The sequence below is a fragment of the Lynx canadensis genome, chromosome B4, assembly GCF_007474595.2.
Source record: "Lynx canadensis isolate LIC74 chromosome B4, mLynCan4.pri.v2, whole genome shotgun sequence".
Classification (NCBI taxonomy): domain Eukaryota; kingdom Metazoa; phylum Chordata; class Mammalia; order Carnivora; family Felidae; genus Lynx; species Lynx canadensis.
In genome coordinates, this window is record NC_044309.1 from 57,164,454 (window position 1) to 57,177,971 (window position 13,518).

Genomic DNA, 13,518 nt, shown 5'->3' on the forward strand with positions numbered 1-13,518 from the left:
GGTTCCCAAGGGACTTAGGAGGCTTAAATTAGATGCTACATGCAAAGACAAAGAGCAATAAGTGGCAAAAAAAAAGAAAGTCCTCAAAGATAGTAACTGTAAGTATTCTGTACTGAACACAAAGTGATGGGCTTTTTCTCATTTTACGTGCGTGTGTGTGTGTGTGTATTTAAATCTGGAGGTCTTGCATTTAAATTTAACCTCCTTTCAGAAAAAGAAGAATTGTACATGGTGGTTCAGATTCTACAGGATAAGAGAACTGATGTTTGTAAATCCCTCTCTCGGCACCAGAATCTTCCCACAGTCTAGTCTGGTTCAGCGGTGTCTCTGGGATTTCAATCCAGCTTACCTGAGTGTATAGCAGCAGCAATGTAGAAACGGGCTTTCTTCCTCAAAAACGAATCCAAAGCTACTGCTGATGACACAGGGATGAGCAGGGAATGCAGTGATCTCCCTTCTAGAAGATGAGCAGTGCCACTCAGAACTTCTTAAGTAACTTTTGTGTAACAGATCATTGGCTTATTGCTTCTACTTGACCTTTTTGCCCTATTTCCTCTGGGAGTTTGTGAGTGGGTGAGTAAGCCAGCTTCGCAGCTAGGCAAATAAGTTGTTTTGACTATAGTGCCTACAGATATAGAGATATCTGCATATGCATATTCTTTCCAGTGCATGCACCAGGATAGCTCCAGAAAGTATGACAATTAAAAATGTATTGCAGAAGTAATAAAGGAGCAAATTAGGAGATTTCCTTCAGTGTAATAGCCAAATAAATAATGTTTGTTATTACAAATCACACACATGTGGTTTCAGTCTCATAATCTTTTCACGTGGGATTGCCTGATGAGATTTAGTCCTTTTGTGGAGGATACGAACCTCAAGTTTTAAAATTATTGATCTTGTATTTTTAGCCACCGTAACAGCTGATTTGAACTGACTTCATGGACAACCAGATCAATTGTGTAGATGGTACTACTTAGTCGGGCATGGGGGAAGGGAATCAACTGAAGCAGCCTATGAAATGGGCGATAAAATCACTATCAGAATAGACACTACAAACACAATAGAATTCTTCACAGCCCAGTTCTTCTTTACACAAATTAGGGCATAGAGCAATTCAAATCAGCTCCAATGCCAGGACTGTGTGATCAGGTAAGCAGTCAATACCAGGAGTCAGCATAAAATCGCTATGAATCTGACAGTCAGTTATATGGGTATTATTCCTTCCTCTGTAACTCGACATTTTAGATGAGTTTGGTATTTAACAATTACTCAGATATAAAGTGACCGATTATTCAGAGGGTTTTTTTTTCTAATTCTTTCAGATCCCGGAAAGAAAATCACAATGAGTTTTCATGGTAAAAAAATGAGAGCTATTAGTGTAACAGAATTACACACATAATAAAATGGTCTCATCTACCAGTAGAATCAAATGGTTTATAAAACTCCATTCCTCAAACACTTCATGCACAGAAATGCAAAAAAATAAATATTATTATTTCCATACATACTGTATTTATAGATACAAAAATATACAATTACATAGCTGTTAATCTATTATTACCTTTATCCTTATTTAATGTTATTTAAGTGATGGAAATTTACCTGTAAAGTGGCATGTAACTAAATTTTGCTGAATTGGTTTTACTGGTACTTTTCTCCTGTTTGCTCTGCTTTTTCCCCTTTTCTCTCCTACCTGGCTCTTGACTTTGTGGGGCAAAAAAAATAATAATAATTTAGATTCATCTTTTTTTGCTACATAAAGTTTCAGTTTCCCCTCTCATTCTTTCTTCTTTCTGCCATTACCCGTGGAAGACAGCCAGAAGCCACACTGGAGAGGTGCCAGGATATCCTGCTCTCGTGCAGTTTGAGTGCCTCTGTGTATATATCTCTGCTAGGCTTACCTAAGTCACCACTTACAATATTGAGTAGAAAGAGCAGGTTGGAATAGTCAGCATTTATAAGTCAACTGGTTACATGATACAAAAATATATAGCCAACTTCAGAATTTATAGCAATAACATTTATGTATCGTGTTACTCCTAGAACAGTCCAATTTATAAAGTGCCTATCGTGTATACATAAGGAATAATCATAAATCATTTACATTAAACAGTGTCAAGTAGCAAAACACAACTTTCCCCCTAAATTCTGCACACTAAGATTAATGAGGTTTTTGAAAGGAAGCACACTAAAAAAAAAAAAATCAACTCTGATTCATCCTAGGTGGATAACATATCCATATAAAGGAGCAGGTGTCTGTAGTATGATTTAGAATACCTATGGAACATCTCTGGAAAATATTAACTTTCTCTGGAGTAGAGAGCCGTCCATGAAATAAGCTGGGAATGTGGCAAGAACCCAAGTCTGTCACCAACCTCAAGCTTTTTTTTTTTTATTTCCTTCTCAGTAAAGAATGGATTTAAAACAAACAAACAAAACTTTAGGCCCTATTTGACCAATTGTCTGACATGTTTTCATCTACAGGCACTTTTAGAAAATGTGGGAAAGATTATGTAGATTACCTGCTTTGTCTCTTTGACTTCTAGTTGGAGAAAAATTCCAATCAGTGACCAAAGCTATCAAAAGTTCTAAAGTGAAACTCAAATATGTATGTGGATTTTCTCCTGTTCACTCCTTAGCTCATTCCTTATTCAGACAGGCAGCTGTCTTTGGAAATGTATGCTTTGGGGTCTCGGATTAAGCCCATTCCTTCTCCTTAAAAAGCCCTTAAAATAAATAATAGGGAATGCTTTGACTGTTCAAGTCTTTAAAAGCATTCAATCTTATCTGAAACTCACACCTACACAGCTGAATTGGACATCATGTAAGAACAATATATAGTTTCAATTGCTCTTACGGTATTTTGGTCCTCTATCTTTTGTCTTTAGCTAAAGCATTACAAGAGTGACACATTCTTCCTGCTTTAACTTATAACCTTAAAAATATCCATGGATTGATTTTAACCAAAATGGAAGAATAACAACATTTTAAATCATATATTTTAAAAAGCTTGTTCTTTACAAACCTCATTTCTCTAAACTCCACTGATGACTAATATTACCATGCAGATAAGCAATTCTCTATCTTGGTTAGGTCTAAAACTGAATCTGAGAAGCAAGCAAATGTATAGCAAGAAAATCTGTAAACCAGTTTTCAATGAATGAACTACCTGCTGTTTCCTATTCACAGATAATTGACACCGTGTAAAGATCTGCTATAATCTGGAAAGCAAAACAAAACAAAAACCATACACACACAGCAATAATGGACCCACGAACTTTTCAAGTCAAGTAAGAACTGGTGGCAAACTGAGGTTTTCAGGAGGAGTTTTTAAAAATAATAACATGTCAATCTGGAAAGCCAGGTATATTATGGCCTTTGCAGAAATATTTTGAAACAAGGTGGACACCTTCTGAAATAGCTGTAGCATTTCAGTAGCATTAATCGGTAGGGAAAAATAGAATGTCCTTCTCCACAACTGACAATACTGAACTGAACACGGAGCAGTGACAATTCACTTTAGTCTTAAGTCATCAGTCACTTGTGTCATAAGATTTGGTCACTTTAGTCATAAGATTTTGGTTAAAAAGGTTATCCATTCATGAGGAAGAGTATTAAAACCTGAGAAGGTTTTTGCTTGTTTGAAAGAGACAAAATGTGGCACAGAAAATCCATCTTCAATTACCACGCTTATTCTCTAAAACTATCTGGCATCCAAGGTGCCTGGGTGTTTCAGTAAGTTAAGCATCCAACTCTTGATTTCAGCTCAGGTCATGATCTCGGGGTTGTGGGACTGAGTCCCGCGTGGGGCTCCACACTGAGCATGGAGCCTGCTTAATATTGTTTCTCTCTGCCCTACTCGTACTCTCTATCCTCTCTCTCCCTAAAATAAAAATAAATAAATAAAAATAAAAAATAAAAATATCTGGCAACAACGGAATTCTTTTCCATTTTTGAGGAGTATTTTGATTCACTTATGAAGAAAAACTCCTTTTGTGCTCAGTGATGCAACTTAATATCCCAGGCTAACTCCTTGTCAAAAAATTGAGAATCCATGTAAAAGTAAGGCATAATGATGACTGTTATCTTGACAATTGCTATGTTACTGCCCACATTATTAATTCTTGTAACCAATATTAATGAGAAGTACATAATCACTATGTCGGTATTTTTAAAGTATCCCTATTTTCCAATGATTGACCTATATTTTCTTGACAATTGCTATGTTACTGCCCACATTATTAATTCTTGTAACCAATATTAATGAGAAGTACATAATCACTATGTCGGTATTTTTAAAGTATCCCTATTTTCCAATGATTGACCTATATTTTCTACCAATTCTCCTAAGATTTTTCAATTAAAAATAATTTTAAGGAAATAACCAACACGTTCCAAAATAAAATTGAGTGTAAAAACAAACAAAAAAGGCAAATCAACAGGTAGTTTGGGCCAATTATCAAATAATCACAAATTATTTTCATAGACCTGATTCATATTTTTCTGAGTAATATTTCAGTTTCTTTTTTTAATTTGTGCATATATAGTTGACACACAATGTTACATTAGTTTCAGGTGTACAGTTGGGTGACTGGACAAGTTTATACATTATGCTATGCTCACTACAAGGGTAGCTGACATCTATCCCATTACATCACTATTACAGAATCATTGACTATATTCCTTATGCTGTGCCTTTTATTCCTTGATTAATACTTCTTTTAATTAAACTGACCAAATTGAAGGGACTTAGGATGCACATAAATGCAGGTCCCAAGAGCAATAAAAGTTATCGACCCAATATTGGAAAACTTTTTTTTTCCTAATAGAAGTCTCCCAATGTTGCCTGTTTAAAGTTCTTATCTTGAATAAAAGATTTTGCCTCAGATCTCACAATGTGAGATTGAGCCCCATAGTCAGGCTACATGTTGAGCGTGGAGTCTGTTTAGGATTCTCTCTCTCTCTCTCTCTCTCTCTCTCTCTCTCTCTCTCTCTCTCTCCCCCTTTCTCCCCCTTCCCTATTCATGCTCTCTCTCAAAAAAAAAAAAAAAAAAAAAGAGAGAGAGAGAGATTTTTGCTCTTTTTCCTTATACAAAACAATAGTTACAGAACCACCTTCAGGGTGAACCACTCATTTCTACTTTAGCTAACAAGAAAATACAACTTCTTTATCGTTGTTAATTTGATATTATCAAACAAGTAGTTATAGATTATACTCATTTTGTGTCTTTATTCAGGAAACAATCAAAGTAAAAGCTTATTTTCCTTAGACAGCTATGGATATCAATACTGTTTTTTGTTTGTTCCAGAAGGCATAGATTCAAGTATTACTTTTTAGAGTTTCTTAACCTAGAATCCATGTATTGTTAGGAAATCTATAGGTTTCTGTAATTATACGTAAAGTTTCATGTGTATATACCCATTGTGTTTTTTTTTTTTCTGGCAGTAATTTATTTTTTTTTGCTACCTACCATCCATATGCCCTCATTCTGTTACAAGTACCCCATTTCCCTCTGGGAGGCAATCCTAGTGCCTAGTCCATGGAAAGTGATAAAGCTGACTCTATCTCTTGCTCCAAGAGAGGTGTGCAGGATTAGTCTGCGATTTAATCAAAACCAATTAGCACAAAGAGACTTTTGATAAGGCTTCCGGGAAAGAGGTTCTCTTTTTCCAGTTTGATCTGAATAAAGCCCAAGGGGATGCTAATACTCAGCAATGCCATTGCCACCATCTTGCTCGCAAATGAAGCCAAGACTGATGCTGTATTATTAGTGGAAGCAAAGAAATGGAGAGAAGCTGAGTCCTGCTTACATTATTTTAATGCATAAGTTAGCTCTATGCCTAGACTTCCCATATTTTAGTAAACAACACACAGACATGCATGCACATTCATACCATCTTTCTCCCCAACATACGCAGAGCTGACTTCTTCCTTCTTCAGCTTAACTGCTACTGGCTTTCTCTGATCTATGCTATCTAATAAGAATTCCACTCTCAGTATCTTTACATCTGTCCATCCTACCTGTCTCCTTACATGTGCTCAAAACATATGCTATATGCAATATCTTAATTCAATGCATAGGAATTTGGCCAGTTTTCCAGCCCTTTTCTGTCAAACTATACAAAGTACAGGATTATTTTGTAATTTGGGGCGGGGGAGATAGGAGGGAGGAAAACAGACTTTAAAAACTGAAGATTCAAATAGAGGCCATATTGTAAATTTCACCAATGATGGACCAAATTGAAATTTTTATTAGACATATACGAGAAAACATATTTCAGTTAGGCAAATTATCTTTAGCATAGATTAGGAACAAAGGATTTTTATGCATTTTAATCTGCATTCCAACCAGACTTAGCTGACATAATTATGGGGCCCCTAAAAGTAACAGTTAGGGTTTAGAAGCACGCCACTTCTTTTGAACTGGCTCTATAAATGCCAAGAGTGAGTATTTCAGATTAAATGAATAGATTAATAAACATCTTTGGAATATCCATCATTAAGGTTGATTTATGTTCTATTGCCAGCAATAATTCAAGGAAATGCCATGCTATTCAAAAAATATTTCATGCCGTTCTCCCCATTTTGCCAATGATATGACAACATGTAAGTATGACAGTATCTATATTCTTTCGTTGTACTAACTATACTCAAAAGCCGATAGAAATTAAACCACTTTAAGTTTACATGGGCATCAGCACAAGAACCACTCATATTTATAACTCTGATGAATGGCCTTTCATTTATAAATTTATAGTGTATCCATAATTTCTTTAGGGAACCAAAATGCTCATTCAAAAAATTGCCACAACATTTATCTATGCAAAGATGATGGATATGGTTTACAAAATTAAATGCTTTTAAAAATTAAAATCATATTGCAAAAAAAAAAAAAAGGACAGGTTTTTTCCTTGGGGTTCTCACATTTTAAAATGATCACAACTGCACTCTCAGCACTTATAATGCTTAATCTAGATAGCGTATTAATATATGTATTAAATATTTTCATATATATTGTCGCTAGTGTTCTGCAGCATCAGTGTGAACTACTGGACATCAAGTACTCATAAATTTATTTTATTTTCTAATTCTATTCCACTACATTAAGCTATAAAATATATAAGGTATAATTAGAATGTAATATTTTATATGTATATTACTGCATTTGCTGTACTTATTTCCTCAGGACCACTCCGAGCATACTGCATGGTGTACTGTAAGCATGGACCATTATAAAGTATAATTTAAATAAAATACGTATTTGCCAAATATCAACATCCTATTTTTTATACTTGTTATTTAAGTTTATCTTTATTTATTTTTGGGAGAGACATAGAAAACAAGCAGGGGATGAACAGAGAGAGAGGGAGACAGAATTCCAAGCAGGCTCCATGCTGTCAGCAAAGAGCCCAATGCGGGGCTCAAACTCACGAACCAAGAGATCATGACCTGAGCCAAAAGTCAAGAGTCAAATGCTTAACCAACTGAGCCACCCAGGCACCCCAATAGGGCATCCTATTTTATCCCAGTATAGACTTTGTTCAATTGGAAAAATCAGTTAAGTAGAAGAAAATGAAAGGTAAAAATTATCGCTAAAGTAACCAGTAAAAAGCAAAGTATCAACATGACAATTGTGAAGAAGAAATGCACACTGCTGTTATGTATGATGTGTTCTGGTGACATTCCTATTCTCCCTTCATTTCTCTCACATACTATCATAAGTAGGAAATGCACACAAATCTCAGTGCTATGTTGTTGGTTTTATTTCTGAAGTAGTTTTGCTTTTTAAAGATCTATCCTACTATTAAAGAATATATAAAACGATTGAACCTGAGTTTACTTATTTGATAGTCATATGCACAACTATCTCCAAATTGGTAACTTTATCATTAGCTCACCCAGTCAAAAAAAAAATGTGTTCCAAATGCTTGCAAAATTCATACGCAAAATATTTCTTACATATTGCACTCTATTTTGCTTAAAACCAACATAATGTTAAAAAAAATAATAAAAGAAAGAGTTTACATACCCCAGTGGATCGCTAGCTCCTTCTGGACAGGAACTTATTTATCATCATCTTTGGGTTACCAGTGGCCGGCACAGCACCTAAGATATAAGGCATCCCCCATAAATGTGTTTGAATTAATTCAATGATAAAGTGCTGACCAGAATCCATTTGGAAGGAATGAATTCAATGACACAACCATTCTATACATTAATCCTCTTCCTCTGAATCCTACATTATTAAAATAGCAGTGCACGTTCTTATACATTTGAATGACAACTTTATTCTGAAAATCATTCTCAAGAATAACTGCTTTTAAATTATTATTATATACTCTTACTGTCCTTTGGGTTTGGTGAAGGCAATAAAGTGTTTGAAATCATGTACTTTTGAGTTAGGCGGACATAGATTTAAATCCTGTTTCCACCATCATTTTATTTACATGGTTTATATCTTATTTACAATGCTTAGCATACTGCCTGATACATAGGATGCCCTCAATAAATGATAACTACTATTTGCATTCATGACTCTTTCCCTCCCTCCTTTTCTGTGTGGTGAAGAATGACCTTATCCAAGGAAAGATCTGGCTTTGTCTTTGGCTACAGAGAGGTGATCTCTAGGGCCTCCATGTGTCATATCTGGCAGGAGTGTCTTTGCTTGCCTGAGGGCTTTGGCCACACAACAGTCAAACAGTGTGATTTTGGATGGGGGATTGGGGCCATGCAGTATCAGTTTTGCCTCTAGAAGGAACTGGAGATTAAAGGTATCAACCCATAGTGACATCCAGGAAGGGCTGGAGACTAAAGGTCAACAACTTGGGCAGTATGTAATTGCATCCCAATAAAAACTCTGGATGCCAAAGTCTCAAGTGAGCTTGCCTAGTTGACAATGCATGCTGTCACAATGATACTAGAAAAGTAATGCCTCCTGACTCTATCAGGAGAGCTCACTGAAAGCTCTGTGGTTGGTTCTGCAGGCCTCAAACTCAGACTCAGTCTCAGCCTTATACTTACCAGCTTGAGACTCGGCCTTACATAATTTTTCCCCTGGCAGATTTTAATGTATAGCCTTTCCCTGTAGTAAACTACAACTATGAGTATCATCTGTTTTAGTGAATACTTCTAGCAAATTGTCAAACTTGAAGGTGGTTTTAGAAACGTCTGAAACTTGGGAGCTGGTGTCAGAAGTGAGGAGTATGTGGAGAAATATGTTTGTAGTTGACCGAGTTTGTAGTTGACTAATCATACGGCTGGTTAAACTCTTGTACCTTCCTTATTTAAATCTAGAAATTCCCCAAACTTTGAAAGATATTTTACTTTACCACTCAAGTTACCTTAACAGAACTCTCACTATTAAAAATCACTTTGAAGTGATAGTGTTTATGTATAGATAATATGGCCTTGTCTTATTTTTTTCGTTGCTCACAAACAATAAAAACCACCCCCACCTCCACACTCCCAGTAATAAATGCAGAAGCATGTTTTGTTGGTTTTGTTTTGTTTTGGTAATGTGAATGGTAGTAATATTCAGAAGTGAATGAGTCACAAACAAGTAAAATTTCTAAAAATTAGTAATAGTTGATCTGTCAAGGTCAGATGTTAGAAAATTAACTTCATCAAAAGACGTGCTAGTTTTCAAACAAAATATTAATTAAATCACACTTTCATTTGTGCTTTTACTAAATGCTTATACTGCACTCTGCAAGAGGCTGTTCACAATCTTGTTGTTGGTAGTTTTTTTGTTTTTTGGGGTTTTTTAAGGTTATAAATACAAATTTGGTAAGCAGAATTTAAGACGCCCCGCCCAAATCCTCCCAATTGGGGAACATGCTCTGCATAGTCCCGAGATATGTGAATATAACAGATTTGACTCTGATGAATAGGTTATATTACATAACACAATAGACTTTAAAGCAGTGGGGTTATCTGGGTGGACCTAACCTTTTAAATCTTGATCTAAAGGGCAAAGACAGAGAAAGATGGAGATTTGATGCATAAAGAGGATTCAATACACCATTGCTGGCTTCAGGATGGCGGGAGCAGCTACAGAGCCCCCAGGGAAGCTATGGACCACCCCTGATAGCCAGCATGGAAATAGGGACCACAGTCCTACAACCAGAAAGAGCCGAGTTCTATCAACAAGAATGAGTTTGGAGGCAAATTTCTGTTTCCCCAAGAATGTGCAGATAATGAGAACTCAACCAGGCTAACCTTGATTTCAGCCTGTGGTTCTCTGAGCAGAGAGAGCCATGCCATGCTAGAGTCCTGACCTAGAGAACTCTGAGCTAGAAAATGGCCACTGTTTTAAGCCACAAAGTTTTTGCTAATTTGACACACACCAATAAAAGCTAATAAACACAAGAACAAAACTGCATATGTTTGACTGACCTCTGTTCAGAATTTCACTCTGAAAATAGGGACACTTATGTGCTAAGATTCATTCACCATGTAGCCCCTAGTTTACCATAGCCAATACTGAAAATTCATAAACCCACTCTGAACAAGAAATACAGACAAGATACTATGCCATAAGCTATACACTGAATATTTGTGTCCTCCAAAATTCCTATGTTAAAACCTAATGCCCAATGTAACGGTATTAGGAGGTGGGGCCTTCAGTTCATGAGGGTGGAGCCCTTACAAATGGGATTCCTGCTGTTATCAAAGAGACCCCACAGAGCTTCCTACTCCTTTCTACCACGTGAGGTTACTGCAAAAAGATGGCCATTTAGAAAATGGGCTCTCTCCAGACACAATGTGCTGATGCCTTGATTATGGGCTTCCCAGTTACCATAACTGTGAGAAATAAACTTCTGTTGTTTATAAGCCACTCACTTTATGGTATTTTATCATATTAGCTAAGACTAAGTATGGACTAAGAATGGAATGTTTTTATTGCCTATAAACAGATAATTTGGAAACCTCAACTCTCTCTCTCCTATATGGAAGGTGTTCAAAAAGTAACTTGAATATGCTGTGAATTATCTCTTGATTTTCTTGAGCCATCTTAAGGGGTGGGAACAGGCAGTGCTCAAGCCTTCTTGAGACATACATGGGAAACGACCATATGCTCATTGCAGAATGACAAACTCTCTATGTATCTAGAAAGAGGTTGGAGGTCACTTAAGAGGAATCTCCCGAGAGTCTTCATAGAACCTACTGCCACAGCTGCTCCCCGTCTCATTCTCTTTTCATTCATTACTACAATGCTGCCATATTATTTTTAAAAAAAACACAAATCTTATCATGTGGTTCCCCCACTCAAAATAACCAACTGTGATGGCCCTCAAGATAAATTTATTCATTGGGGCGCCTGGGTGGCGCAGTCGGTTAAGCGTCCGACTTCAGCCAGGTCACGATCTCGCGGTCCGTGAGTTCGAGCCCCGCGTCAGGCTCTGGGCTGATGGCTCGGAGCCTGGAGCCTGTTTCCGATTCTGTGTCTCCCTCTCTCTCTGCCCCTCCCCCGTTTATGCTCTGTCTCTCTCTGTCCCAAAAATAAATAAAAAACGTTGAAAAAAAAAAAAAGATAAATTTATTCATCCACTTATATGCTAACTATTTAAGTGTGTACAATATGCCAGGTTCTGGGCTAGGTGATAGCGACACGATGGTAAGTATGACAGACAAGGTCCTGCTCTTCACTGAGCTCTGCTCTTTCAAAAATATACTTCTTGTCTTATTCATAAAAGACTGTTTTTTAAATGTTTTTGTTTTTTTTTTTTAATTTTTGAGGGGGGGGTGCAGAGTGTGAGTGAGGTAGGGGCAGAGAGAGAGGGAGACACAGAATCCGAAGAAGGCTCCAGGCTCTGAGCTGTCAGCATAGAGTCCGACACAGGGCTCGAACTCACCAACTGTGAGATCATGACCTGAGCTCAAGTCCAACACTTAACCAAATCAGTCACCCAGGCACCCCCTATTTTTAAAAATGTTTTGATGTTTATTTACTTTTGAGAGAGCGCCCACCCGTAAGCGGGGGAGGGCAGAGAGATAGGGGGACAGAGGATGCAAAGCAGCCTCTGTGCTGACAGCAGAGAGCCCTATGCAGGGCTCGAATTCACAAACCATGAGATCATGAGCCAAAGTTGAATGCTTAACCAACTGAGCTACCTATGTGCCTGGCTATAATTAGTATTTAATCCTTAACTTGGGTTTCACTCCTCTGGGAAGCCCTCTTTGACAATTTTAGGCAAATTGGGCACCCCTTCTCTGTGTTCCCATAAAATACTGTTCCTAACCATATAATAACATCGACCATGTTGTAATAAAATTGCATGAGATTACATATCTGAATCCTCCATAAGCAGAATATAGGGAGAAAATTCAAGAAGCGTATACATTCCAAATTCCTAGAGTCAATAAGAGATTATGAATGAGTAGTGCCCCTTGAGAGGAGCTAACCCTGGATCTACTTCCTTCTGTAGGATGGGATATACAATATATATACACAATGGAGAGAGTATCCTAACTTGAGAGTAAGAACTAATCTGGGAGGCTAGCTCCCAGAATGAGATCCTGTGCTAGCCCACACATCTTACATTATGTTATGCTGTGATGATAATTCCTCCTGACCCTATACACCCTCTGTCTCAATTATGAGCTCCTGGAGGTCTGGCCCTTTGAAGACTCCAGTATGCAAGCTGGGAGGTCAGCTACTATCTAGCACAAAGAGGCTATTAATCAGCTTACCTAGTGAGACAACAATCTTGAATGACAGAATTTGAGAGTGAAAAGTTGTTTCAAGTTTTCTAAAACATTCCCTGTGAGAAATCACAAGTAAAATGTGGATCCTAACAGACAGAGCCAATATAGGAACTCTCATGTACTTAGGGAGGAAGGGGAAAAGAAGTCTAGGGCAAGGAGAGATGCAGAGCTCAGAGACAGGGCCCAGGCTTTCTGCACATCTTGTTATTTAACCTATAAGGAGGTGGGGCAGGAGAATGTCAGCTGGATAAAAGGAATCCAAGGGCCTATGGGCTAACACTTCTCTTTCATGGACATCACTTGTTGGGGAGAGGATGGAGGAGGTCAGAGGCCTCTCAGAGGATCCCTGTTGTAAGTCTTGTACCCACCTAACCTGCGAAGGAGAAATGAAACACTGGGGAAGGAAGGTTCCCAGGCAGACTGAGTTAAAATGGGCTATTCTTCACAGGTTGTGTGCATGTACAAAGGACCTGACAACTTCTGTGTTCTGCTCCATCTTCTCCATTCCCAACGTGCCCCCCCCCCTACACACACAAACACACACAAACGTGACACAGAGGAAGACTGAGAAAGCCCTGAGATGAGAAAAGGAAGAAAGACTTCAAGGTAATGGTAGGTCAGTAGCAGCGGCTCCAGTTCAAAATCTAAGTGGGGCTAACTACACCATCAAGAACAGAAACCTCTACTGATAGAGACAGTATCAGAGAGCAGATGCCAGGAAGGATACAGAGGACATCCCCAGGGCCAGCAGCCTTAGATATCGTGCTCCACACTCCCGTGTCAGCCACAATGATTGGTACATAAACCCC

General features: G+C 37.7%; 1 protein-coding gene across 1 annotated transcript in view; it reads right to left on the bottom strand.

The window, feature by feature from the left end:
- Window positions 1-13,518, bottom strand: part of SOX5 (SRY-box transcription factor 5) — an 866,928-nt gene that overhangs the window by 821,856 nt on the left and 31,554 nt on the right. The window contains exon 2 of the mRNA XM_030321940.1: window positions 8,031-8,107. The gene's annotated coding sequence lies outside the window, so the exon portion shown is untranslated. The remainder of the gene's footprint in view (window positions 1-8,030; window positions 8,108-13,518) is intronic.